This window comes from Linepithema humile, chromosome 5 (genome assembly GCF_040581485.1).
Source record: "Linepithema humile isolate Giens D197 chromosome 5, Lhum_UNIL_v1.0, whole genome shotgun sequence".
Lineage (NCBI taxonomy): Eukaryota > Metazoa > Arthropoda > Insecta > Hymenoptera > Formicidae > Linepithema > Linepithema humile.
In genome coordinates, this window is record NC_090132.1 from 6,905,846 (window position 1) to 6,931,552 (window position 25,707).

At 41.5% G+C, this 25,707-nt stretch overlaps 1 long non-coding RNA gene and 1 pseudogene across 1 annotated transcript in view; both read right to left on the reverse strand.

Annotated features, from left to right (window-relative positions):
- Positions 1-11,806, reverse strand: part of LOC105670930 (uncharacterized) — a 39,234-nt gene extending 27,428 nt beyond the window's left edge. Inside the window, exon 1 of the long non-coding RNA XR_010890526.1 lies at positions 11,299-11,806. This is a non-coding gene — a long non-coding RNA (uncharacterized lncRNA). The remainder of the gene's footprint in view (positions 1-11,298) is intronic.
- A 1,646-nt stretch (positions 11,807-13,452) lies between these two features.
- The window catches only part of LOC105670931 (dynein beta chain, ciliary-like), a 29,725-nt pseudogene continuing 17,470 nt past the window's right edge, over positions 13,453-25,707 (reverse strand).

Consider the following 25,707-nt stretch of genomic DNA (forward strand, 5'->3'; position numbering starts at 1 on the left):
GTTGCGAGCGAGAACGCTCGGCACGGTATAAAAAGGAAAGGGAGAAGAGAAAACACCTAGAGTCCGGCATTATAACGAGGCTTATTATTTACGCTGATCATTATTTTGACGGCGCTGATCGGCCACCGTCCATCACTTTCGTTCCTCCTCTCGTTCTCCCCGCCATTCTCCTTTCTTTCAGGGATCCCGCTTTACCGCAGATCCCCCTCTCCCACCCCTCCCGTCCATCCCCCTGCCGTCACGGCCGCTCTTTTATTATCCTAAAACTCTTCGTAAGTGTCACGGCCAAGACCGATATCATAAATTCGCTGCCGCTCGAAAGAATCACCGTAAAACGAGCCGCTCTCGGCTAGGCAGAGTACTTCGAGTTATTAATTAATTGCAAGTCCGCTTGAGAGGAGCGTTCTTTCTCGCTGCTCACCCTCGCGGAATCGCTCAGCCCGCGCCGATGAGATTGTTAGGCCTTTTACGGACTGTGATTGCTAAATTGACTACTGCGTAGAAGCCAATGTTATGCTTGTTATATGTATAATTCTAACACTCTTACAAGCTGCTTTAAATCAAAATTTTCAACACTGATTATCTATTTCGAAATAGAACTAATAGAATTTACTATCCATTACGTATTGGAGGGCGTGTAGTATTCGATAACTTCTAAATAACTGATAATTGAGCATAAAATACGTTTAACAGATCGCAAGAAATCTTTCAGAGTTAGAAGCTATTTTCGGTTTTGCTAATATTGAACATTTGCGCTTGTTATTATTTATTGCACGCAAATGTAAAACAAAGACCGTATTATCTTTAATACAAAGATATCATTGTTAGATGTATTTCAATTAAGTTTTGGATGAAAGAACTTTGAATAAAAACGTTTGAAAAAAAGAAACAGAGCTGACTGAATTAAATCTTCAAAGTTTTTGGTTTAAATCCCTTTTGTCCTTTTCATAAGAATATGTTTAAAACTTATTGTACTTGTTTCCGATAAATGATATGCAATGGTTACGAAAGTGAATAGAAAATATCTGTCAAATGACATGAACAGGATTTTTGACTCTAGAAATTTTTGTAAGAGTGCGCTAGTCTATAAAATACAGGCGAATGTGAAACATATAATTAAAGCACATCCTTTGTAAACAACAAAATAAAAACGTGGCAAGAAATATAAGAAATAATTATTTATCCTTAACGTTTTGTACATTAGTTGAACTAATTATACCAGTTGTACAAATCATTCTGTCATTCCTGTCGAGAAAAGTAAGTTTTTTAAGTGCCGCGAAAGTTATGAAAATGTAAAAACGTGAAAACATGAAGAGTCTGCAGTTTGCCCTTAGGGCTCGTCGACGGGAGGCAAAAACGCGCGAGCAGTTTTTATTCTCCGAGGCGTGGTCGCCGTGATTGCGCGTTCATTTGTCAGAACATAAACGGTAAACCGGGTTAGCAGAAAGCCGCTTTTGATTTGAGCTTCGCGTTTTTCGCGTTATGCCGTCGTTATGCCGCTGCATCGCGCCGACGGAGTTAACGAAAGAGATCCTCGGAGAAACATGGGGTAACAACTTCTAAACTTTGTAAGTCTTCCATGTCATAAATAAAATTACTTTTGTTATTTTTTATACTTTGAAGCAAAAGCGCAATATATTAATAGAAATAACGCAAGAAAGAATTTTTGTAGACAAACATTTTATACATTTATCATCCTTGATACGTTCTTTGAATGCTACATTATTATTACAACGCTATTAATATCTATTAATACAAAACTCGAAATTAAAAAATTTTAGTATTTATATTTTTGTTGTCAACTTGTTTCTCTATTTTTTCTAATATATATAATATCGTTGAAAAATAACTACGCTAAGCTTAACTCAACTATGCGAAAAAGAAGCAAGACGTAAAAGAAAAAAATATATATATTTTTTTCTTTAGTACTATTTTATTGCTAATTAGTTACTCTATTTTTAATTTTGTCTACGTCGTAAACTTCATGATGAAAACAAACCATTTCGCATTACAGAATACTTTATAGGCACTAAAATCGACAAATAATAACACTGATGATTCATTATTCAGCTTATTTAGTAGTCATTATTTGATTGATTAAAGTGCAATTATTCAATGATTGTATTACCAGCATACATAATACAAAATAATAGTAAAATATGATGTTAGAGTTATACGTGTTACATTGTCTATATTCTGTAATGTTAGCCTAACGATAATTAGATAACTTAATATATCATAAAATTTTTAATACACAGAATTTAATACACGCTGTTTCTACATTTTTGTCAGTGACATTTCTATCAGTTGCAATTTAAATCAAAGCTCAAAATTCGTTAAATTTATGTCTTTGTGTACGATTTATATTTTCCACCGATGCTGCTTTATCACATCGAATAATTGCTTTATATTTTATTAACGCGCGTAATGCCACAAAATGTAGCAAATGCAGAATGCGCGAGTGCGGAAACAATTTGTTTCAATTTCATTCTGTGCGATGAAATATATATTTATGTATAAGAGATTCTATGAAAAGATATGACAAAGACGAGCCATCAGCGACACAGTCCGAAATAAAATTTATTTCGTCGCGGGATATGAGTTTCGACGGAAGATGATGATAACGATAAGTGATGGAGCAGAAACACAGAAAGAAAAAGAATAATATTAATAGTAACGATAATAACGGAGGTAATTACCATCGTGCGGGATCCATTACGAGCCCTTAGGATCGGCGGATCGCGTGCGTCCCGGCGTTATCTGATCGTTACAAATACAAATAACGGCGTAATAGGTATTGCGTGTGCGCATTGATAACGCTACTATATAAACGAGTACTTGTTAGTGCAGCCGGGCGAGCTGTAATAGCGACGAGAAAAATTCTCGCGCACCATCCTCCCTCGTCCCATTCGCTTTCAATTCTCGTGGACCGCGAAGAAATCTTCCATTACGGAAAATTTTACAATCATCGTCCGTGAAAGATATGCACGCAACGTTCCCAGTTTATTCATCGCACTCGAAATGAATGAGGAAACTTGGTTGCATTTTTTCTTCGATCATTAACAAAACACGACTAGCGATAACTGGCGCGTTAAGGCGCTTGTGTGTTTGTGAGAAAGCCGTCGGGAAAATGCTGGAAAATTACCGACAATTGTTGTACGCGTTGCATTTCGCACGGCTGTCATCCGCACGCGATCGACGGGAGCAATCGCTGCTCACAAGTTTTCGTCCGTTCGATTTGTATTCGCTCGCGTCGCGTGCGCCGTTGTGCCGGCAGAAACCCGATAATCGTGCGCCGCTTTCGTGAGCGACTTTTACATCATCTTGACGACGTTGCTGTCATGTCTTACGCTGCTGGGCACGCTTTGCGTCGCTGTCGTGTCACGGCAGTTACGTGGACGCACAAATTCGGCGCGATTCAACGCGGCGGGGCCGTCGCGACACCGATAGCGGACGGACTGCCGCGTGTAATTGGCGACAAGAAAATAAATAATTCGAGAGGGAAAAAAAACTTGCGGTGTTCAATTTTGTATTTAGTTCATGCATCGCGGGGAGAAAAGAAAGAAAAAAAAAAAAAAGCGTTCACGATAATCTCCCAATAGTTTTCTGCGAGTTAGGCGGGATTCGTCGTAATAGATATCTCGTAAATAAAGTTCTCGAACGGGATACTATTAGACGCATATATAGCACGTAATCGCGGCACGATCGGAACCAGGTCTCATTATACGCACGGGTATTGAGTCGGGCTACTTAAGTGAGAGAGATGCAGGGCGGAGGAGGAGCGGGAGGGGTTAGAGAGACGGGCGGCAGTGGTGTGGTGCCGATCATTGGCCACGGGGTGAAGGCGAGCGGCGAAGGATCGAACGGGTATACGTTTACGACATACGTTGCCGCAGCCCGTGCCGAGAAGGATGAATCCTAAGCAATTTCTCGCTGGTCGGAGCTCTTTGATGCTTTGAACTCTCACCGCGCTGACCGATCCTCGCGCGCTGTAATCACGCGGAGCTTCGCCACGCCCCGAAAAACACCTCGGACCCTCTGTACTTCTCTCTCTTTCTCACCGCTTGCCACCCCCTCCCTCTCTCTCTTCCCTCGATCTCTTCGCGCTCTCGCACTCTCTCTCGCGCGCTACCACCATCTTCCCCCCCCCTCTCCGCCCTCCTCTTTCTCTCGCCCGTTTCTCTCCCGCACCAGCCTGCCTTTACCTACCTACCTCCTCTATCACCTTGACTCATCCCTCTCCCACCTTGGCCCGTTGTGTCCGCCGCTCACCGCGGCGTCCTCGCTCCCTACAGACTCGTAATCTCGGCCGAAGAATCTGATTATTCTAAACTCTCCCGATCGGCAGGATTTACCGTCTCGATCCTATCTTGGGTCCCTCTTGCAAGAGGGAGAGAGAGAGAGGGAGAGAGATACGCCGCTGTGCCTCTCGCGAGATATGCGAATGTTATCGTCGCTCCTATCGCGCCGAACGAGATCGGCAGTTACCGATGCCGCGCGAATTTTCGACGCATTTTCAAACTTATTAGCAGATAATGCGCGAAGATGAAAGTGAAAGCTGCGGAATAATATTTTGAAAAGTAGTTTGGACACATGTGAGCGGTTTATCGCAGATGATTGCGATGCTCGTTTAAATGCGATGCCGCGATACTCCTCTGTGACATAATTGATGGATCGTTTTACTCAAGATTTTGTGATATCTATCTAATAATTAATAATCATTTTTAACAAATTTCTACCTTATTATTAGGTTCATCACACGAAGATTATCAATATCGCAATTACAGCTTTGATTAATCCTAATTTCATAAAGATGTCAGTCGCGTAGATAATATATCCATGATGCGAGACATATCAATAACAGTCTGCCGTATTTAAAAGATAGTTGCTAATAATATAAGATCATTTTTAGAAATACATTTGACAGTTTGTGCTAGTAATAGCTACACCGTACGTTTGATCATTTAAACCGACAATGGGAAATATAAAAATATCAAATATCAAATATCAAAAAATATTGCTAGTCTTATTACGATACACGTGCATATTCCCATAACGATATATCAATTTGTCGATATACCGAGATTATGTCATCGATGCGTACGAAACCGCTACAGGGCGGCGAAAAAATTGCCATACGAACAAGAGCACGTTGCCGACTAACGTAGCCGCACTCGCCCCTTCACTCCCCCTCCGCCATCTCTTCCCCGTGCACCGGATTGCATCCGGTGGTATCGAGAGGTCTCACCATTACACCCTATTACGTACGCCACTGATCATGCCACAGGATCGTTGATCCACCACTCCTCTTCTTCGCACTCGTTCCCGATGATCAGAGTTGCCTCGCAGTTGCGCGGCGCGGTTGCTAAGAAGAGCCGAAGGAAGAGGAGGAGGAGGAGGAGGAGGAGGAGAAGAGAAAAGAGCCCCTCGGAGAGAAACTGTGGTATTCCGAGCCCTGGCCGAGGCGTGAGGTTGCGCTCTCTCTTTAAACCGCACTATAATGCATCGGAAGAATGGCGAGCGCGAGCGAGAGAAACTCGCGCAACGAACGGAGAGGCTTCTAACGTCCCTCACTCCGTCTCGCTCTATCGTCCGACTGCTCGGCTCGTTTCACGCCTCTGCCTTTGCGTTCGCCGTCCTTCTCCGAGTGCCCGATGCCCGAGGTGGATGTTGCCGAAGGTGGTATTAATTGGCGAGGAGCCCGGTCGCTTATGATTAGCCCGCGCAGCCGCCGCCGCCGCCGCCGCCGCCGCCGCCGCGCGCGATTCTCCCTCGAGAAAACCGACCTTGTATCTACTTACGTCCGCACATCCGTACATCGGTACGTATGTACGTACGTACACCATTATTTGATCCTCTCATTACCGCGGAGATATGTATCGTATTATTGCGCACCGCCGTGTATCGGTGTCTCGATAATATTTCGGAGATATCAGCCCGGGCGAGATATCGGGCGTTTTAGGATCGGACGCTAATACAGCTGGGCAGGTAGTGCATGCCAAGGCGAGATAATTACAGAGCGCGTCTCGGCCGCCAAGTCAAACAACCTAAAACATCAACCTGCCTCGGGCCATAGGCGCCCGAATCCGTGGATGGAATATTTTCCGTTTGGAGATACACGTATATACACACGATGCGAGAGGAGAGAACGAGCACGCAGCGTGCGTGCGAGCGCGTTAACGTAAAGGTATTCGTAAAGAGGCAGGTAACCGCGGACTTTCTTCCCTTCCCTCTCACTCTCTCTCTCTCCCTCTTTCGTGGCGGGATAGCAGCCGGAGCCTTTTATTCTCAGTCCGAGAGATCCGTGGGGCGAGCTAATCGATTTGAAATTGGGCCCGTGACGGTCTTCTTTGGCGTACACCTCGTGCTCGTTCAATTTATTTGGTAGGCCCCGACCACCCCGGCGTTAGTCCGGGGCCTCCGCCGCATTGTTCGTAACGGACATCGAACAACAGTGCCCTCCCCTTCCCCCGCGCTTTTTTTTACACGGAGCATCGAAGACGAATCACCGCCGTCACGGTACTCGCGTGTAACCGAAATATCTTTTGTCGCTCGCGAAATTGAAAACGTCCGTAAACTGACGTAAGCGACGTCGACCGCGCAACGCACTTTTTCTCTCTTTGGCCTGTCCCCCTCTCTCCCCCCCCCCTCTCTCTCTCTCTCTCTCGGCAAACCGCGTTTTACGAAATTAATCGCAGTTTGTCTTTCCTCCTTTTTTTTTCTCCGAAGTCCGGGAAGGAAGCCGCTCTCACTCTATCTCTCTCTCTCTCTTTTTGTTACGTGGACGCGGGGGCAGAGGAGGGAGAGGTCGCTCCTCGGGTCGACCACAATCGGCCAAATTAGTCGGGTTTCCACGGGGTGTGGCTTGGGTTAGTTACGCTTTAGGTGTCGGGCGGGTTGGAGAAACAATTTGTTTGTTCTGTTAGCGCGGCGCGCCACGCTAATGACACGTTACGTCGGCGACGCGATGTGGAGAGGGACAAAGTAGTAAAGCCCGGAGAGTAATCCGAGTAGCCCTGAGTAGTCGTTCCCGGGAACAAGAATTAATTGCGTTAATCTCGCGTTTTACGAGCGGCCTGGTGCATATCACCGCCGTTTGTACAGATATCGGTGTCCAGCGCACGGCGCTCCGCGTCGGAGACGAGGAGTCGGGAGGAGATGCGCGCGAGCGGTCTGAAATTCTCAGAGATATTTTAAGGATTCCGAGGGCGTCGTAAAACTCCTCGCTCTCCACCGCCGGCAAGAGATCGAACCGTTGCCGAAGAAGAAGAAGAAGAAGAAGAAAGGCGTCCGCGAAAGTGATGGCCGGTCGTTAAAGATCGGTTCTCTCGCGCGCGTGATGCCGCTTTGCCCGGTTGCGAGGACGGACGTGGATGGAGAACGGACGGCTTGTCGCTTACATTTATATCTTGTAATCGGGAGTTTACACACGTGTCACCTCGACCTCGTCAGACGGATCTAACGTCGGTGTCACGCGGCAAAATGACTCGTATTATCATTTACCTCTCACTTAGTTATTTACTTGCGCTCAATCAGCGTAACACAGTTACACGCATAGCGTCATTATCACCTTGCTATGTGTATTTTTTTTTTTTTTTTTTTACTATATTGTAAATATGAACGCAAGAAGCAGAGAAGATAACAGTAACAAATAATCAATTTTATTTAATGAATGTATGCTAAGAAGAGTAAACATTTTATTCAAATCAAATCGTTTTATATGTAGAAAGAATAAGATTCTCTTGCGTATGCGATCTAAAATCTTTTACGTATCTTTTTTTTTATTTCAAATAAATAGTATTGAGTGTTTGAAACATCAAAATTGAAATTGTGATTTAATTTTTGAATAGCATGACATTGTAAGCAGCCCGAAAATTGACTTGGTGTCGCTAATTCGAATCAACGGTTGATCACGAGAATCAACGGGCATTTAGATCGGGTATTTAGATCGATCGTCATCCACGTACGGGAAACGAGAACCGACTGCGCGTGTTTCGCTACTGTACGTGTAAAGCGGTAACGTTGCGTCGCAGCTGCGTGTTTCCACGGAGGGGTCCCCGTGTCGCGAAAGTTTTTAGCCGGCCTCCTCCAAGTGATGCGTCTACAAGTTTGTACTATGTACGCGAAATTCCGCACGCGGCGGACTTTATTTATACAGAGAACGCAGCCGCGCGCACAATTTGCGTTCGCTCGACGTTAACAATAAATATAGAAACGTAGTCCGAATGCCAGAAGAAAAGGCGGTAACCTACCATTATCGTGTGCTCCGACGTCCTCGCGTCGTAGCGTTTAGTCACGCGAACCTTCGCTCCCTTGCAGACCCCTCGGAAGGACCAGGCGGGACGGAGCGGGAAGGGGGAGGGGAGGGGGCGCAGCCGAGGGAAAAAGCGAAAACGACGTACGAAAGTAATAACGCGCGCCAATTAGTTACGACAGAAGTAGGCAAAAACGCGACGCGTTGTTCGTTTTCGTCGCTCGTTTCAGCTTCCTCCCTCGCTGCGCTTCCCTCGCTCGCACCGCCGCGGACGGCGCGCGGGGTGGATGTTAATACATTTCACTTTTCGAGAGCGATTGATTTCCAACGAAATTCGCGAGGATCGAGGAGATCGAGGTGAGAGACGTTCGGCGAGGAAAGAAAGAAAGAAAGAAGGTGGGAAAGAGAGCGACGGGAGAAAAGGAAGAAGCCGGAGAGGAGAGAGGGGGAGAGAAAGAGAGAAGGTGGAAGAGGACGGAGATAACTCGTAGGTTCGGGGCGGAGCGCGTCCCTTCGCCGGAGCACAAAGCGGCCTGAGGTATAAATTGGTTTGTTTGCCGCGGAGATGAAAGGGGCCGCTAAATGCTATCTTTAAGGTGTCGGATCAACGCAAATGTGGCTGAGTTACTCGTAATTATAGGATACTCTCGGAGCTCTCGGACCTCTACGCTCGGAGCTCGTCCGTTCGCTCTCTTGCCGCTCGCTCGGCCGCCTGCCTGCCTGCCTGCCTGCCTGCCTTGCCTGCCTGCCTGCCTGCCTGCCTGTCCGCCTCCCCCTTTCACCCTCTCCGCCTGTTCACCCCGGGCTCGCTAGGCTCGCCTGTCTGGTCTTTCCCCAGGCTGCCTCGTTGTGCCGCGGCTTCGCGCACTGGCGCGCTTCTCGGTGGACCGCTCCAATTCCGCTCACACCGCGCACTCCGAGCACTCACACTGGCTTTCGATTCGCACGATCCGCACCGCGATTAGAGGCCAATTAGAGACGAATCTTCGGCTACTCGTCTTCAATTAGGAGCGCATTTGATGTTTAATGTGTATAAACAGTAGAGCCGTACATGCACTCTTTGCCTACCGTATTACGGAATAATTTAATTTTTAATTTTATAGCTTGTAATACAAATACATTATGCGATTCAAGCGCAACGTTAATAAAACGAGTAAAAGTGAAAATTGATCCTAATCATTCCGGGAGCAGTTCGAACCAGAACGGTCGTTGATAGAGAACGGAAGATAAGACACAAGTCCAATTATTTCTGTATATGTCGCTTCCAAAAGAATGAAGGCAATCCTCTTTATTTTATTATCGGCGTTTCATCAAAGGAACAATAAATCTCGAATGGCTCATCACGGTGATCTCACAAGTTTCCGCATTCTATTTATTAATCGATAAAAACCGAGGGGGTGGCGCAACGTTACTTCTTTATACTACATCTCTTGCAACAGCTCTTTTATTACACGCGATATATTATCTTTATTCCGCTAAAGGTAACAGCGAGAAAACCCTACGCCATTGACGATACTCTTTATCTCACTGTTTCCGACGAGATGCTTCTCTCCACGGAGAAGCTCGAAAGAGACGAGCCGCGCGTACTGTGAGGCTGCGTGGAGAGAGAGTGAGAGAGAGAGAGAGAGGGAAGAGAGAGAGAGGGGGGGAGAGAAAGAAAGAGCGAAAGCGAGAAGCGCGGCCGACACATATTATAGTACAAAATAATAATTCATAAATTATACGCGCCACGTCCGTTTAGTGCGGTGGCTCTCCGCGGCTTAAGTATACAGCTCACTGCACGCGAACGAGACGCGGACGAGACGAGACGGGGCAAGACGAAACGGGGATGGGACGAAGGTCGGAAAATACGCGCGAGGACTAATCTCGCCTTGCGAGCGCCAGATAACAGTCAATCCGACGGCGGAATCAATTGTATCGGACGATAATCGGAACGACACATCAGCATGCAAGAGCAACGACTTACATGATGCGCGCGCGTGCACGGCGGCTTTCATCCCGTGTAACGCCGTGTAACCGGTAGCGTGCCCGTTGCCCATGTGTAATTTGCATTAATTATCCTCAAACCTCTCCGCACACCGTTTGCCGTGAGCACACACGATGAGGCTCAGAGATACGGAAAACGATGTATCGCGTATGCAAATAAAGAGAAGAGGAGATGAAATACGAGGCGCGAGATGATGACCCGCGCAAAGAAAAGTGAAAATGACGATAGTCGATAAAACAATAAAAATAATGCGCTTCCGATAATTCTGCGAAATATAAATATTTCAGATTGGAATCTTGCGGTAAAATTGTGAATATCTGGATAATTAAGCATTCGAATTATCTGAAATAATTATCATTCAATTGGACATAACTTATTTTATTAATAAGAATTAAATTTTAATAACCTTTCTGCTTTAGCTGTCTGCTGAATCAAGTTTGTAATTTTTTAAAAACGTCAGTAGATTATTCAAGAATAATGCCTCCATTTTTCTTGTTCTTATCGCAATGTTTCTATAATAAACGCTTTTAAAAAATATTACTTTACAAGCGAGAAACAATTTTCGTGTAATGCATTCCAGATATAATTGTTGTAATAATCCTGATATAAAAAAAGATTTAAAAATATGAAGCACTTTAGTAAATTATCTACAAGAATCACAAGAGCACTTAATCATCTACAGTTTTAACGATTATTGTTTTGTATCAAGCGAAAATAATTCGCCATTTGTAAAAATCAATAAATAAAAAGTACGTTCTTCGATCTGATGCGAATTAAATATTTTTGCAAGCCTCGCGCATAGCGCAAATGCACGAGAAATTTTCCCTTTCCGAAGCTATACGTTCTTACGTGTATACAAAACATGTTAAACTACGTGTCTGTCTGGATATACGTTAAGGACATAACGTGTATCGATTATCGTTCCAGTGTATATGTTCTTCGCCTCAGATCGTCCATGTTGCTTCAAATATTACGTATATCGTGCACGTTACGTGCCGCCGTAGTAGGAAGGAGAGCAGGAAAAAGAGAGGGAGAGAAAGAGAAGAGGTTAACTCACCCGTGTTGCAGTTCGTTGTAGTCGCGTCGAGTCGAGTTAGGCCGTGAGTGAGACGAGACGAGGCGAGGTGAGGCGAGGCGAGACGAGGCGACTCATCACGCTTGTTTTCCGCCTGCCCGCGATTAGCGAGAGTCATCCTGGGAGGCCCCGTTCGTCTTTCGCACCTTTCGTATCCCTTTTGAAACGGTTTCTTCGCGTCTCCGCGGTGAACGAGGCGGACGGGGCGGTAGAGGCGGCGAACTTTTTGGACGAGATGTCGACGGAAAACTCGCGAACGACCGACGGTTTTACTAACAATAAGATCCGACCGAGACGAGCCACCGCGCATATATTATTCGTTGATTTTGACCTCTCAAGTTCAATTCGAACATTACCACAATTCGGAATGAAGTAATGCGCGATGTAAATCATCGAGAATCAACTTCGGGCCTAATCGTCATAGCGTCGTGTATGTTCGGGAGCTTGAGAATTCACGAATGAAATATTGGCGCGAGACACGGAATCTCTTAGTGGTAAGTAGCTAATAGTAAATTTAATGCAATGAAGGTGGAGATAAAGTGTTGAAAATAATTGTGCGAGATTTTGTCATACAACGATTACTCGGAAAGTATTTTACTTGGGGACTTGATGTTTCTATTCTCTCAGCATAAATAAATAGAAATTAAATACACCGATTTTATACATTTAGCCGAGTAATACGTAACTAGAAATTAGTGTTGAAACAAAAACATTTGAATAATTCGAATGTAATAATTGATTTTTTATCGGTCCAACTTTAATGACGGTATTTGCAAGCATGCAGAATAATGCATTATTTTCATTGCTTGATTCATAGTATAGTTAATTATATATTAATATTTATAGATCTATGCTTCATGTACCTTTGTTTCACATATCATTTAATCTTTATTTGATTCTGAATTAAACGCGCTAATTGCAATTGCTTAATTTAATCAGCAAATTACAATAAAATTAAATGATGGACAGCAGCAAAAGTAATTAGCGGTGAATACACATGCGGTAACGTATAATACACGTGCGACAGAAACGCGTGCACGAAGCTAATCTGCATTGTTTTGCTGTGCGCGCAAATTCATGCGCGTTTCTTGCTTCAGAATCATGAATTCTGCTTCTACTTACTTTTTTGCAGTACTTTTATGTTTGTATGCATAACATGTTTGCATTATATTTATTTTTGAACCCTTTATTGCATGACTATTGTGATTTATGAGAAAAAAAGATCATAATAGATAAGAAAAAACACTAGTATCTACACATTTTGGCCTGAAACGGAAGAAACGTATTTTGTCCAACAATGAAATGCCCGTTTTCTGAACTACAATAGAATGAATATTTAGAAAATGTCAGATTTCGATAATAAAGTGTATTTGACTGAGTTTCCTTTGCTTGTTCACACAACAAACATGGTGCAATAAATAATTAAACAAAAATGTGATTATTGGTTTTTAAATGAATGATTATCGGCTATGCTGTGCTCAGTTTACGATATATTCTAATATGCGAACACACATTGTCCGACGGACATATCCAACCGACGGAGAACGTAAGTCATTGTTTTGATATATATCTTTTCTTGAATCCATTGACAAATGTGCAGCATGTAATTTAACATAATTATACAATGTACTAATTATTTTAAAATTGACAAAAAGTAAAAATTTACGGAATATTATATTTTATTATTTCTTGTGCATCGATTTTTGTAGAAATTGAAAATGCAAATATCTAGGCACAATTTCCGATGTAAATAATTAAATCATAAAAGTAGCGAGAAATTGTATACATGCAGACGCATGTATAATCAGTTAAAGATATAATATCCTTCTACTGAAACTTCGTTTTATGACGTAGTGATACCGCATTTGTGTCACAGTACGTCACAATTTCTCATTATGTAAAACTTTCGGTTTGATATGACTTTAATTTTGATGGGTAGAATGGTCTTTACTTCGCCGGGAAGTTTCTATTTCTCAACTTGATTAGCCTTTCTTCTTGACTCCTTAATTACAAACCGTATTTTTGCGGATCCATCTCGTTGCACGTAAAGCCCATTTTAGACAATCTGTAATTTGCAGTAAAAAATTTGCGTATTTTCTTCCATACGCATCTCGGAGTCGAATGCAAAAACAGATGTGGAGAGAGAAAGATATTTTTATTACATTGATGGTAAATATAATACGAGTTTAATTATACACGCGCGCACATATAATTAAATGTTTTTCCGCCGACTTCTTATTTCCCAATCTATCTCATTACTATTAGATTGCGAGTTTACACACAGAGCAATTTAATAAATACATATTATGAGTTATAATTATTTAATCACTGCATTGATTACAATGATCAATTTCTGATTATCGCTAGTTGTTATTCAGCACATTGGAAATATAAATATTCCTTACGTTCTGTCAGAAGGCATTCTTTCTCGGCACTGAGACGTTACACAAAGTATGTAAAAAGCAAAATTTCGAAATATATATTATAATGATAATATTTTGAATATTATTGTGAATCAAAGAGCATTTAAACAGGTTCCAAAACAACGCACGTACTCGTATTATCTGATTGTATTCGAGTAGCAATCACGCGCGACGGCTCTTGTTCAATTCGTTCGGCATGACTCGAAATCGGTTTGTCTAAAGCTTCTTTTATCACATTCTTCTTGTTCAATGGGTCCTCTATAAATGCCAGAAACGTGTGTTTGCCCGGAGGGCGTTCTCGGCCGAAGACGCTTCGGACGGAGCAACCGTAAAGGTCCTGGGACGCTAATTTATAGCCGACCGCCGCAATACCAGTAATCTAATTAGTTTAATGACCAAAAAATATTTCCCGAATCTTTCTTAATCCGAGACAGGTAGCGCCGGCTGCGTCTAAAATCAGCGACCGCGTTTAATGTAGAAGCTTATCCACGAAGATATGTGCCTCATAAAAGTTTGGCTTCCAAACCAAACAGGCGAAATACGTATCATTTCGAAGATTTGTTAGTTATAATATTTTATTAGAAAAGGAAAGTTCTAGTTAAAGAATCCCTTTGGTAATTAGATAAAATGAAAAATCGTAACGTTGTATAAATTGCAAAATAAATATGTCAACTTTATTCTAAAGAAAAAAATTACCCGAACGAATGAAAGTTGGAGCTTGTCAAATTTGAGAAAATTCTATTTGCATATATCGTCGTCGCAATTATTAATAGTTATTTTCACTTTATTGAATGAACGCAAGAGACGTAAAAATACAGTCGAGCAGATCGTTTTAAAAAGCACACATGATTGCGAGTAAATGTGGTCACGATGTGTCGCGCGACAATAAACTTCGCTACTTTTATTCGTTGTTTCGTTATCGTCATTTAGTCGGCTCGCTCGCACGACTCGCTCTGTTTCGCAAGGCGCTTGCTCGCGTGTCCGAAATTCCGCGCGCACCGCATCGCACGCGAAACCAGATGCGTCATCGCGAAACGGATAATTATGGTCGCAGTCGATAAAGGGTGACCACTTCCTCGGAACCTCCAATCATATTGTCGCCGTGTGTACCGCCATCGACTTGTCAAACAGACCTAATATAATACGCGGTCGCCGCGCGAGAGCGTGTATACGTGTTGGTGCGCGCGTAAAGAAAGCACCGGATGTGCGGAAAGCCGACGTCCTTCCTACCGTTGTCGTCGAAACGGCACGTCGTCGCTTTTGTCGATCCTTTTTGACGTTTGCTTTCAATTCAATTGGCGACATATTACGGCAATATTTCTTTCGGAGTAACGAGCGCATCTGCGAGCCGCGCACCGAGTTTCTTCCGTTTCCCCGCCTCCGAATCAACACGAGACTGTTGGATTCCACCCGGGGACCAAATCGCTCCACTTCTCCGCGTTACAACAACACGTAGATATATGCCGATCGTAATTACCCGAATAATGCGCGTTATAATTATTACCGCTCCGACTAGCCTGTACGCGCGGGAGAGGGTTTGACGTAATTGCGAGGGGTTATTAACCGGGAAACCGTGGTCGCGCGAGCGCGCGTTGCCATTACGATTCTTGCGAAGGGAAGCATAAAAAAAAGAAAGAAAGAAAGAAGCAGAAGAAACTATTACGAGCGCGGAATTGCGTGTGAACGTACCGCTTTGCACCGCGTGGAGAGGTATACAATCGGTTAAATTTGCAGGAGAATCGCAACGCCGGCCAGAGTCCATTTGGTGGGCTTGTCGCGAGTCTTCAAATTAAACGTCCAGATGTATGTGTTGCCGCGTGTTCTAGTCCGATAAACCGGGCACTCGTACATGTTCTTCATCTCCAGCTTGTCCTGCGTGATCGCCTTTACGAACACCACCGGCATCAGCGGCAACAGCTCTTTCAGCCGGGATTCTGCGATCGCACTGGTTGCGACGTCCCATCGCGCGCCCTCCATGTACAGACCGTTGATGAACGCACCCTCGCGCGGCGCCACCCTGATCAGCAAAGTTTGTATTATCACATTTATTCCGAATATTTCTTCAAAGACAGATTAAGTTTCCCGCGAATAAATTTATATCAATTGAAAATTTTAACAATCCTTTTCTTAAAGATTTGCTACGCGAAAAATGGTTTTATATTTGATTTGAATTGTTTATTCGATAGGAGGTGCAATTTTTGAAATTTTGTATATTTGAAAATCCATCCCGAGAGAATTAATTTCGCGTTGTGTCAAATTCCGAGTGTTTCTTACGTAAGTTCCTCCTTCTGCTTTCTGGTTACGTCGCAATGCAGACACATCTTGTCCAGCGGCCACTCATTTTTACGAGCGGTCTGCTGCATGATGGCAGTGAGTAGGGACTGCGGATTGAAGAAACCACCCAGCCATATCGATGATGGCAACTGTCGAAAAGTGCGCGCCATAAGAAGTTGGATTGGCCACGCGTGGAAAGAAAGGAAGTCAAATATCGGCGCAAAGTAGATGGCAAACTCTGATGTTTTTAAATTAAACGTAAAATTTTATTTTCTTTCTCACGTTTGGCCAAAGCATATCGCGCCGATATTCGTGTAATAAAATCTCATTTTCAGTGTATAATATTTTGTTGCAAACTGTATGAGTTTGCTTTTACTTACATTAAAATCTACCGTCCAATTTGACAGCTCTGTTATTCGATTGAGCAGGTCCGCGAACCAACTCGACAATCCAAGAGTGGAAGGACAGGCACGCTTGGTCCAAGACGGCGGTACAGAATCCATAAACAAGTGATTCTGCAAATCCTCCATGTCCGCGCTAATTGTAAGCTCGCCCTAAAACAGATTTTTTAAAATTGTATCACTGTATTTTAAACTTATTTTGGTGCTCACTTTCAAACCAAGATCCAGTTCTTTCAGAGATCTCTTCAGTTCCTTGCAGAGCATGTTCATATGTTCGCATTCTTGGAGAGCGACGACAACGTAAGGTGTGCGATCTTCCACCTAGAGGTAGAAAATCATTAATTTCATTCATCATTATGGATGAATAAACTTTAATGAGAAGAAGTTAACATTGTTGCGTGATGCTATAAAAATAAAGGAGACGAAAATTAAGTTTGCATTTAAAACGCTGGTAAATCAAGTCGAGGACATCAAATTTAATGACTGTTATCACAAAAGGACTAGGGACAATCAGGATAAGTGCGACATTTGCGTTAAATATAACACTGCAATATTTTCCAATGTAATTGGAATATACATACGTAATTTATTGATGACTTCGCGATTAAACGATTCTGCAACGATTGCTAGGTCTATTTAAAAGTTAGCGGAAGATTATTTTAATAACAGTAGTCGGAATATCTAATAAATAGCTTAACATTAACCTTGCTCATCAAGTCTTGAATATTAAACTCCTCGGGAAGCTTGTCCAACAAATCCTCTATAAGAGTCTTCACCTTATCCTCTTTCGATACTCCGGCCGTTGTGTCCGCAACGTCCCGCGGCTGCATTCCCCAAATTGTTTTGAATAAGTTCTCTGCCGTGCTTGTGAGGAAACCTGTGTAATAGAATAAGAAACAAAAATTTACCGCATTGTAACGCGAGCGTAAATCGAGAAGAAAAAATGAGATAAAACTAAAATGACAAATAAAACCAAGCGTTCATCTATTTCTGCAAATTATTTCTCGATAATTAAACAAAGTTTTTAAATATTAAAGTATAAATAAATAATAAATCTGCACTTTTGAAAACACGAACATAAAATGCATTGTAGAAATAGTTTTGTCTTATTTTCCTTCAAAAGATCAACGATCAAATTAACCGAAAAATTTTACCGATTTCAGCGTTCGGATGAAGTCCGTAGAGAGCAGGACTTTCCGCCGGTAAATAATATTCCACGTATTGATGATAACCCGCGTAATCACTGCTGGGTGGCACTAGAAAACCTGGAGCTAGATACAGATCACCCTCGACCAATTCCGGCTGGAGATACTCGAAGAGGTATGTCCGACACAATCTTCTGTCCCAATCGTCAGTTATGTGGCCGCCATACATGATTTCCCCGAACAAGTAACGTAGATCTTCCCAAGGTATTTTATTATTGCTCTCGAGGTAATTCAACAATACCGATGCGCTGATAGTCAAGTCGCCGACGTTGAATGGATACGACTGTGAATATTAACGAGACACTACTTATTGAAAGCTGAATAACATAGATATTCATCAAGAGACACGACAGTATTTATTATGATGTTAATGCATCATAAGGTTTATTAATTTTTTTTAGAATAAACAACGTTTCAACAACTTTATTATTAAATCAATATACATACAAGATTAAGACTTTAGATGTGTAATTTTATATAATTTTATATAATTCGAACTGTTTCCGTAACGCACGGCACACAAAAGTGCAGAATTTTATCGTAAAGTAGATTTAGATTATCTAAAGCAAGGCTTGAGACTCTAGCAATATTTTACAAATTTGCAAAATTCGAAATACTGACCCTGTTCCATCCTTGAGCCCCGAATTTCTTGCGCTCCGCCACAGCAGCGTGATAATAACAGAGAGCGAAGAGAATGGCTTTGAATTCGGTCTCCTTCGTGCAGGATTCTAGCGTTTCTTGGCTAAAGTTATCCAGAGCTTTATGGATATTAGCGCGCATGCCCGTCGGCGGTTCATTGGTGATTTTTATAGCCGACTCCAATATGCCCTTGTGTTTTAATTGTTACGAAAATATAAAGTCGTGTTAAGAAATTTTCGTAAAACCAGAGGAGCGTCCAAAAAGTAGTGCAACGCAGGTTTAAGTATTCAGAGTTTTATACAGTTATGTATAACATAAAGAAAATAAAGTTCTTATACGCTAAATTGTAGATAAAAAAAAACGTTGTCGTCAATTGAACGATCCTCGTATCGTATATTTGTGCGATTTGACTTTTACTTGTGGTATAATCGACTGGTGAGGGTCGGGGCTCGGTTCCGCGCTGATATAAAGACGATAATCTTCGTGCGGCTCTTCCGAGAGTTGCTCTATTTTCTTCTCCAGATTCGGCAACCAGTTCTTCACTAAATGAACGTTCTGAAGAATAACCCAGTGACCCTCGTGCGCCGAGAGGTCCATTGCTTCTTCGGCGACGAGTTCTTGACCTTGTCCCAGCGATACATTATGGAAATTTTGCGCGTCGAACGTAAAGCCGAGCCGCTTGCCGAGTTTCTCGACGTCCTAATTGTTAGTTTACTTGTTGTTAGCTGAGGAATATTCTAAGAAATCTTTAGGAAGCGCAAACTTCTGCGCAAATTTTGTCAAGCGCGAGTTTTAATTCTGTGTGTAGTAGATTCGCAAATTAGTAGATTAATTAAGTAGATTCGATTCAAATGAATTTTAGGATTTGTAAGAAGCATGCCTTCAGAGGATCAACTCCTGGAGACAAGATGAAAAACACCGGCGTGCTCGAGCTTGTTTCTTCGTACGACTTTTCGAAGGACTGCGTTCGGAAATGTATGAATTTCGCATCCATCTTCTCTTCCACAAAGCATCTGTGTTTTTTCGTATCGATTAATATTAGAGATTTTTTAATTGGCATTAATTAATTTTCATATCAAAGAACGGTTGCATTTGTATCGTTGGATTACTTGATGAACCACTTGAGCACATTACCGTATAGCGTAAACCATTCGATCCAATCTCACACATCGCATTATACAAAGTCTCTGGAAGGCGGTTTTATTTTTCCATTCTTGAGGAAATTTCTCTCTCTCCGGCGTTTCCGACTCGATAAATTTCTTCCACCTTTTCGCAGCCCCGTCTATGTCGCGATCTAAATTGCGAAAATTCTCCAATCTGCTTAAATATTTGATGCCGCCCCAGTTAACGTTGCTGAGGAAATCCACCGGACTCGTAAGATCCGGCAAATGAGGGAATCGCAAGAGAAAATCCATTTCGATTGAATCTATCTCGTCCGTTTGCAGCAGAATCTAAATCGTAGTAGTGTTTCTTTGTACATTTCACATAATCATGTAATGATTAGCTCGCAAATAATAATAAGATATGTATGGCCTCTTTATAAAGATCTGCGAAATCTAAAATAGCAGAAAAATAAATTTGAAACGTACAAGTCGCATATAACAGAAAGATAGCTTTAAGAAACTTTCTGTGAAAAAAATACAAGAATTATCGTGAAAAAGGTAAATGCCGCAAGTTTTTTTAAGATTCTGTTACGCATTCTGGAATTATATATAAGTATTAAGGCGATTATATATTATTATTTTCATTTATTTAGTATTATTATTATCTAAACTTTCTAAAAAAATAGAATTTTATTTTTCTCATTTAAACTTTCTAAAAAGGTAAAGTTTGCGAGGTAGAAAAAAACGATCGGACAATCATTTTTTATTTCCTTTTTTTAAACGAGCCTGAACGTTTTGTCACCTACTTAAGGAGAAATCATTTATGAGGTGATCCAGTACCTGAAGAGTCAATTGGCATAGAAATATGAGCTTGTCGCTCTCGAACAGTCCTCTGCTGGTGTACGTAAAAACCAAGTACGTGACGCTGTCGATTAAACTGGCGACGCGTTTACTGAGGCTGTCCGCCGGCTCGGCAAATTTAATGGCATTCTGGAAGACCGTACTGAACGCCTTGAGAGAAAACTGGTACAGCATGTTGATCTTGTTGAGATCGTTAAGGATGAAGTAGAGGAGGCTGGCTCGGGACGCCACCGGCCGGTAGGACTCTCGCGCCTCGTCGATCTTCGCGGCGGTCACCTTCGCCTCGATCGCCTTCGTCTCGATCTCGCCGGCGGTCTTCTTTGTAGTTTCGAGATTCTCCACGAGAGCAACGTCGCTCAAGATGTCGGGACCGGCTGACGACAATCTTTAATGCAATAAAAATTGATATAAACGTTTGACCAAAAATTAACCTTTTTTTTCTTTCATTTTTGGTTCACGTCAGACTCATAAAACAGACAAAATAAATAAATAAATTTGTTCGTCAATTTAAATCGGGATGCAATAATTAAAATAAATAATTAAAAGCTTCATACGTTTGCGTGCGGGATGCAGAGATTGACATGAGAGATCGTTAGTGGCTTTTGATCGAGATAACCGTTTGTGCTCGTAAAAAGAAAATAAACAAGTAGCTCGCTTTTTGATTTATTATTCCAGAAAGCAATTAATTTTTTATTTTAATTATTCGTTAATTATTCACTTGTGCATAAATGAAGTATACTTTTTTCTGCGATGGTGATTCGAATAACGTTGCATAAAGACGTAATATCCACACAATTAACTTGACAAACTCAGCAATTAAAGGCAAGATTGTGCAACAAATGACTAACGTACCTGTGCAACAAATCGTCTTCCAATGCTTTCAGTGTGATCTTGAACGTGTTCTGTTGGATTGTGAGTTCGGCTTTGCTCGCCTCCAAGTCCGGACGCTCCGCTTTCACAACAGCACCTAATAGCTGTTCTTCTAAACCGTCTTTCGTAACCGTAAAATTGATGAGCGTGGTCTGGGCTTGCATCTCCGGCTTGTAGTGAGGATTCGCCAGTTTCGTTTGTAGGATCAGACGGAAGCGCGGGTCGTAATCCACCTCTTTGTCGCCCACCTTGATGGCCCTTCGTTAACGTCAATTTTGCGGGGTCAATTTCGCCGGATAATCCAATTTAATATAAAGAAAAAAAAAAAAAAAGAGAATACTCTCGTACCTTCCTCTCTTTATTAAAACCCGGCCCAAGATCGGATCGAGAACGGCGTCGACCGTCTCCATGATACTTTCCAATAGCACCACCTCACCATTGGCGATGGCATACTCGATTCTGTCGAGATAATCCTTCTGCGCCAAGCGTAGCACTGTCAAGTCATCTCCGTATTTGTTCTTGATCCACTTGATCCCTTGCAATTGCGGATCGATTATCAATGGCCATCTGGATGAATTCGTCAGTATCGTGGCGTTTTCCGATGACATTCTGTCCGCGGGTAAACCTACGGAAGAGATATTACACTTCGAAAACTATGCAAAGAATTTGTTCTACATTTTTTATTTGCTTTTTCATAAGAAATTTTTGCCTCGTTGAGAGATTACGATCTGTAATTTATTCGACATTTTATATTAGTATGGATATTGTGTTGCGACGCGTCTTACCCTCATTATTCCATTGAGCGATTTTTGCGTCGTCCGTCATTAAAGACAATAGATCCAAGTCCGGCGTGTGCGGTATCGGTGTTTGCAAGGTGTCAAGAAATGGTAACCAATATAAATTCATGAGATCTGTTCGATACTTCCTTGTGAAACATCCCATATAAGAAATAAACGCCGTGATGAGTAACACGTTGCCCGGAAGAGTAATTTCGGATTCTTTTAACCTGTTTTGCCGCATTATAAATATATTTAAAAATTTGTCCAATATATTATCTTGATATAAACGCAGAAGAAATTAAATGAACAAAATTGCGTTCAAATGAATATCAATGTAATTTCAATTTAATAAATTACTGAATCAAATCTTTCGCTTATCTAAATAATGTTTTGTGTAATTATAGCGATTAAATAAGTGATGCAGAAATTTACATACACTTGCACGGTCTCAGCCCAGCGAACATTTTCGGACGCTAGACCGTTTACCAATCGATTTGCCAGGTCTATCTTGAACGCGGTCGCTTCCGCTTCGTCCTGGCACTTTTGTTTCGCGGCTAAAGCCACGCTCATTTTTTCGCTTAGGATATCCAACATTTTCTGAAGCTCCTGCGCATGTAAGCGAAACAACGTCTCATTCTGGTAAAGATGCACGCGAAACGAAAGAGATAATACTAGGATATAGCCAGAGCTCACCGCTAAACGGCTTCTCAAAGAATTTAACTTGTCCATAGCGCCCCTCAGATCGGCGTTCGCCTGTGCGAGTGCGGCCCTCAGAGGCTTCACATTCTCATTGATATAATGAAATACCATGATGTTCTTCACCCAGCTACAAAGCCCCGCTGCCGCTTGTGATTTTGAATATACAACATCTGGATCGAAATCTATCATACATAATGCATTTTATTAAAATTATAATTTTTTTATTCGGAAATAATGTGTATAAAATATTTAACATCTTTCACGATTGAGTGTCAAAAAAAAATCATTTTTGCTCGTTTTTGTAATTAATTGAAAAAATATATGAATTTAAATTATGAAAATATTACAAAAATGATTACAATTTATAATAGAAACAAATTGTGCTCTTTTAGATATTATTATATTCTTATACTTCATAATGTATCTATGTTAATATGAGGTTCAAATCTATTATGAAAGATTAAATCGCAGTTAAGTTGTGTGGGAATTAGCAATGTTGATACCTTTATCGTTGATGTACGGCTGAATCGCCTTAACGACATCTGGATGTATATTCTCTTTATCGTAATTGCGCAATTGTGAGAGAAACCCGTCGATAGATCCCATAATTGTTCTACAAACTTTCCAACTTTTGTCCTTCGAAATTTTCCCTTTCGGTGCGAATAGAACGAGCACAGCCTGAGCGACCATTAGCACCGCTTCCGGCGGGGTACCGAAGGACTTTAATTCGGTTAAGTTATTCTGTAATTATGCAAAAATTATTCCCTTTAATATCCTGTTTTACAGAAAAAAGAAAGCTGTTCTAAGATGTTCCATTTGTCTTATTGGATTATATGAATTTTTTCATGCAATATTTACTAACACAGGTGTTTCTTTTAGAAAAAAGTTTGTAGCGTTAAATTAAAAAGTCAAGAATAATTTCTTTTGTATATATATATTTTTTATTAAACTCTCGTCCACTTATATGTTCAATTTTAATTGCAGTGTAAATTGCAAATTTGTTACCTTGTTCAAAGTATCGAGTGCAGCTTCAGCTTGCCTCACCGCCGGCTCCGCACGCATCAAGTCTTCGTCGCAGCGTTTCTGGTTTTCCGACACCGTCTCTTTAATATCCGCCACTTTCTCTTCTTCTTCGGTGACTGAAATTTTGAATGAATTAGTATCATTCCAGCATTATTGCTTACATTTTTCTATATTTTACCAATAGCCTTTTCCGCTTCCGCTTTTGCATTTTCCGCACGCACCTCGGCTAATATTTTGTCGGCTATTTCGTTTCTTTTCTTCAACTCGATTTCTTGAGCCGTTAAAATAACTTTTAGCCTGTCAACCTATTTTGTGAAAAACATAATACAAGGAATATGTGTAACAAACATCTACAGCAACGTGTTGAGAACGTTTGCAATCCGTAATCGCTGTCTGTCATAATCGGCCACTTTCTATAGTATACTTACATAATATTTATGTAGAAAGATGAATGTTCATTCAATATTTATATATGCATACATGCATTTTAACAAACTAATAATAATTTGACTGAAACCAAAATTTACTTACCTGATGAGAGCAAGATTCGAGTTTTATCAGTCCATCGATGAGACGCGAAATCATTGCTTTCAAGTCGTATTCCTTTTCTGACAGCAACTTAGAATATAAAGAGATTTGCTCGAGAAATGATTTCGGCGTCGTATAATTGTATCGTCTTTCGTTCTGCAAATATAGCGTGGACATGTTGTTCACGCTCGTGTGGACGAAGGACATGAAGAGCGACGCGGAAGTCCTATATTCGGCCGGTAATTCCTTTAAGTCCTAACACAGAGATGGAATGAAGCAGATGAAAACTATGTCCTATTTAGAAACATATATTCTTAACAATTAATTTTAGCAATCTTGAGAGAAGGTTTGTTGAAAAAGCATTGTACTTCCAAAAACGTCGCCGATACAGATTCCAGTGCTTTCTGCGGCCAATCCTGAAACCAGTCGATCGCTGTGCAATTTACTATCGCAGGAAACTGTCTGGCTCTTTTTCGCAGAGTTGCTCCCACCGGCGAGAAGCACAGGACGCATCTCAATTGCCTTCGCACCCGTTCGATGAAGAATTTCCAGCAGTTCTCTTTGCTGTCGATTACTCCGGTTTGCTTGACCTGCGTAAAAAGTGATCGCGTGCTAATAATGACTGCTATTAATATCCGGATGTCCAGGCATCTGTCGTTCAAGACGCTTAAAGATTCTTTTAGTAAATTTTTTTGGATTACAACAATTACCTGAATAATAATCATGAACACTTAATTATTTAAAACTGACAATAGCGTAATAATGATAAACAGTGTGTTTTACCTCATTGCGCACGGCGTTAACGACGTTGTCCACTTCCTCGTCGGCCATTAATTCCGCGATCTCCCCCGATGCTAGCATATCGTTCACCACGACAAGGAACTTTTCCTCAGCGATCTGAGAATCGCTCATTAAGAATGCAATACCAATTCCCTTTACGCCGGCTTTCAGATATAACACGGCTAGATCAGCCTTGAGATCGTTAAGCGAGTAGCCTTTGCGAAGTTGCACTTGAAACACCTGCATGTGTCAAAAATCAGGATAGATTCAACGCGCTTTTTCAAAATGCAAGTACTTAAATAATTAGAAAAATTTTTCAATAATCTATCAAATTAGTATAATAATGGCATCGCAAGTTGTTGGTGCGAAATTTTATTTTTTACATAGAATCTTATTCGTCTACATTGAGGCATTTAAAATTCTCCTGTATGTAAAAAAAATAATACTTTTACATTTGTTATTTATATTTAATCAATCAAAGCCGACTAACTCCAGTGTGCTTTATCAAGTATTTTCTTAGAGATTTTGATAAGCTTGCAAGGAAGGGTGGGGGAAACTCGAGCATAGTAGCTATAATGCCTAATCGATAAAACTGCTTACCTCCAACGAGGAAACGAAAGAAGCTAAGCGCGATAAGGATTGTTTGCCACTACCACCCACGCCGACTAGAAGCGCATTGCCTCTTGGTGCCTCCAATATTCTGTTGATACGACACACGTGATACATGGCATCCTCGAACAATACTAGATTCATCGCGGACACCTATATGTCAAAACAAGTAACTGTAAATCACATTACACGATGAT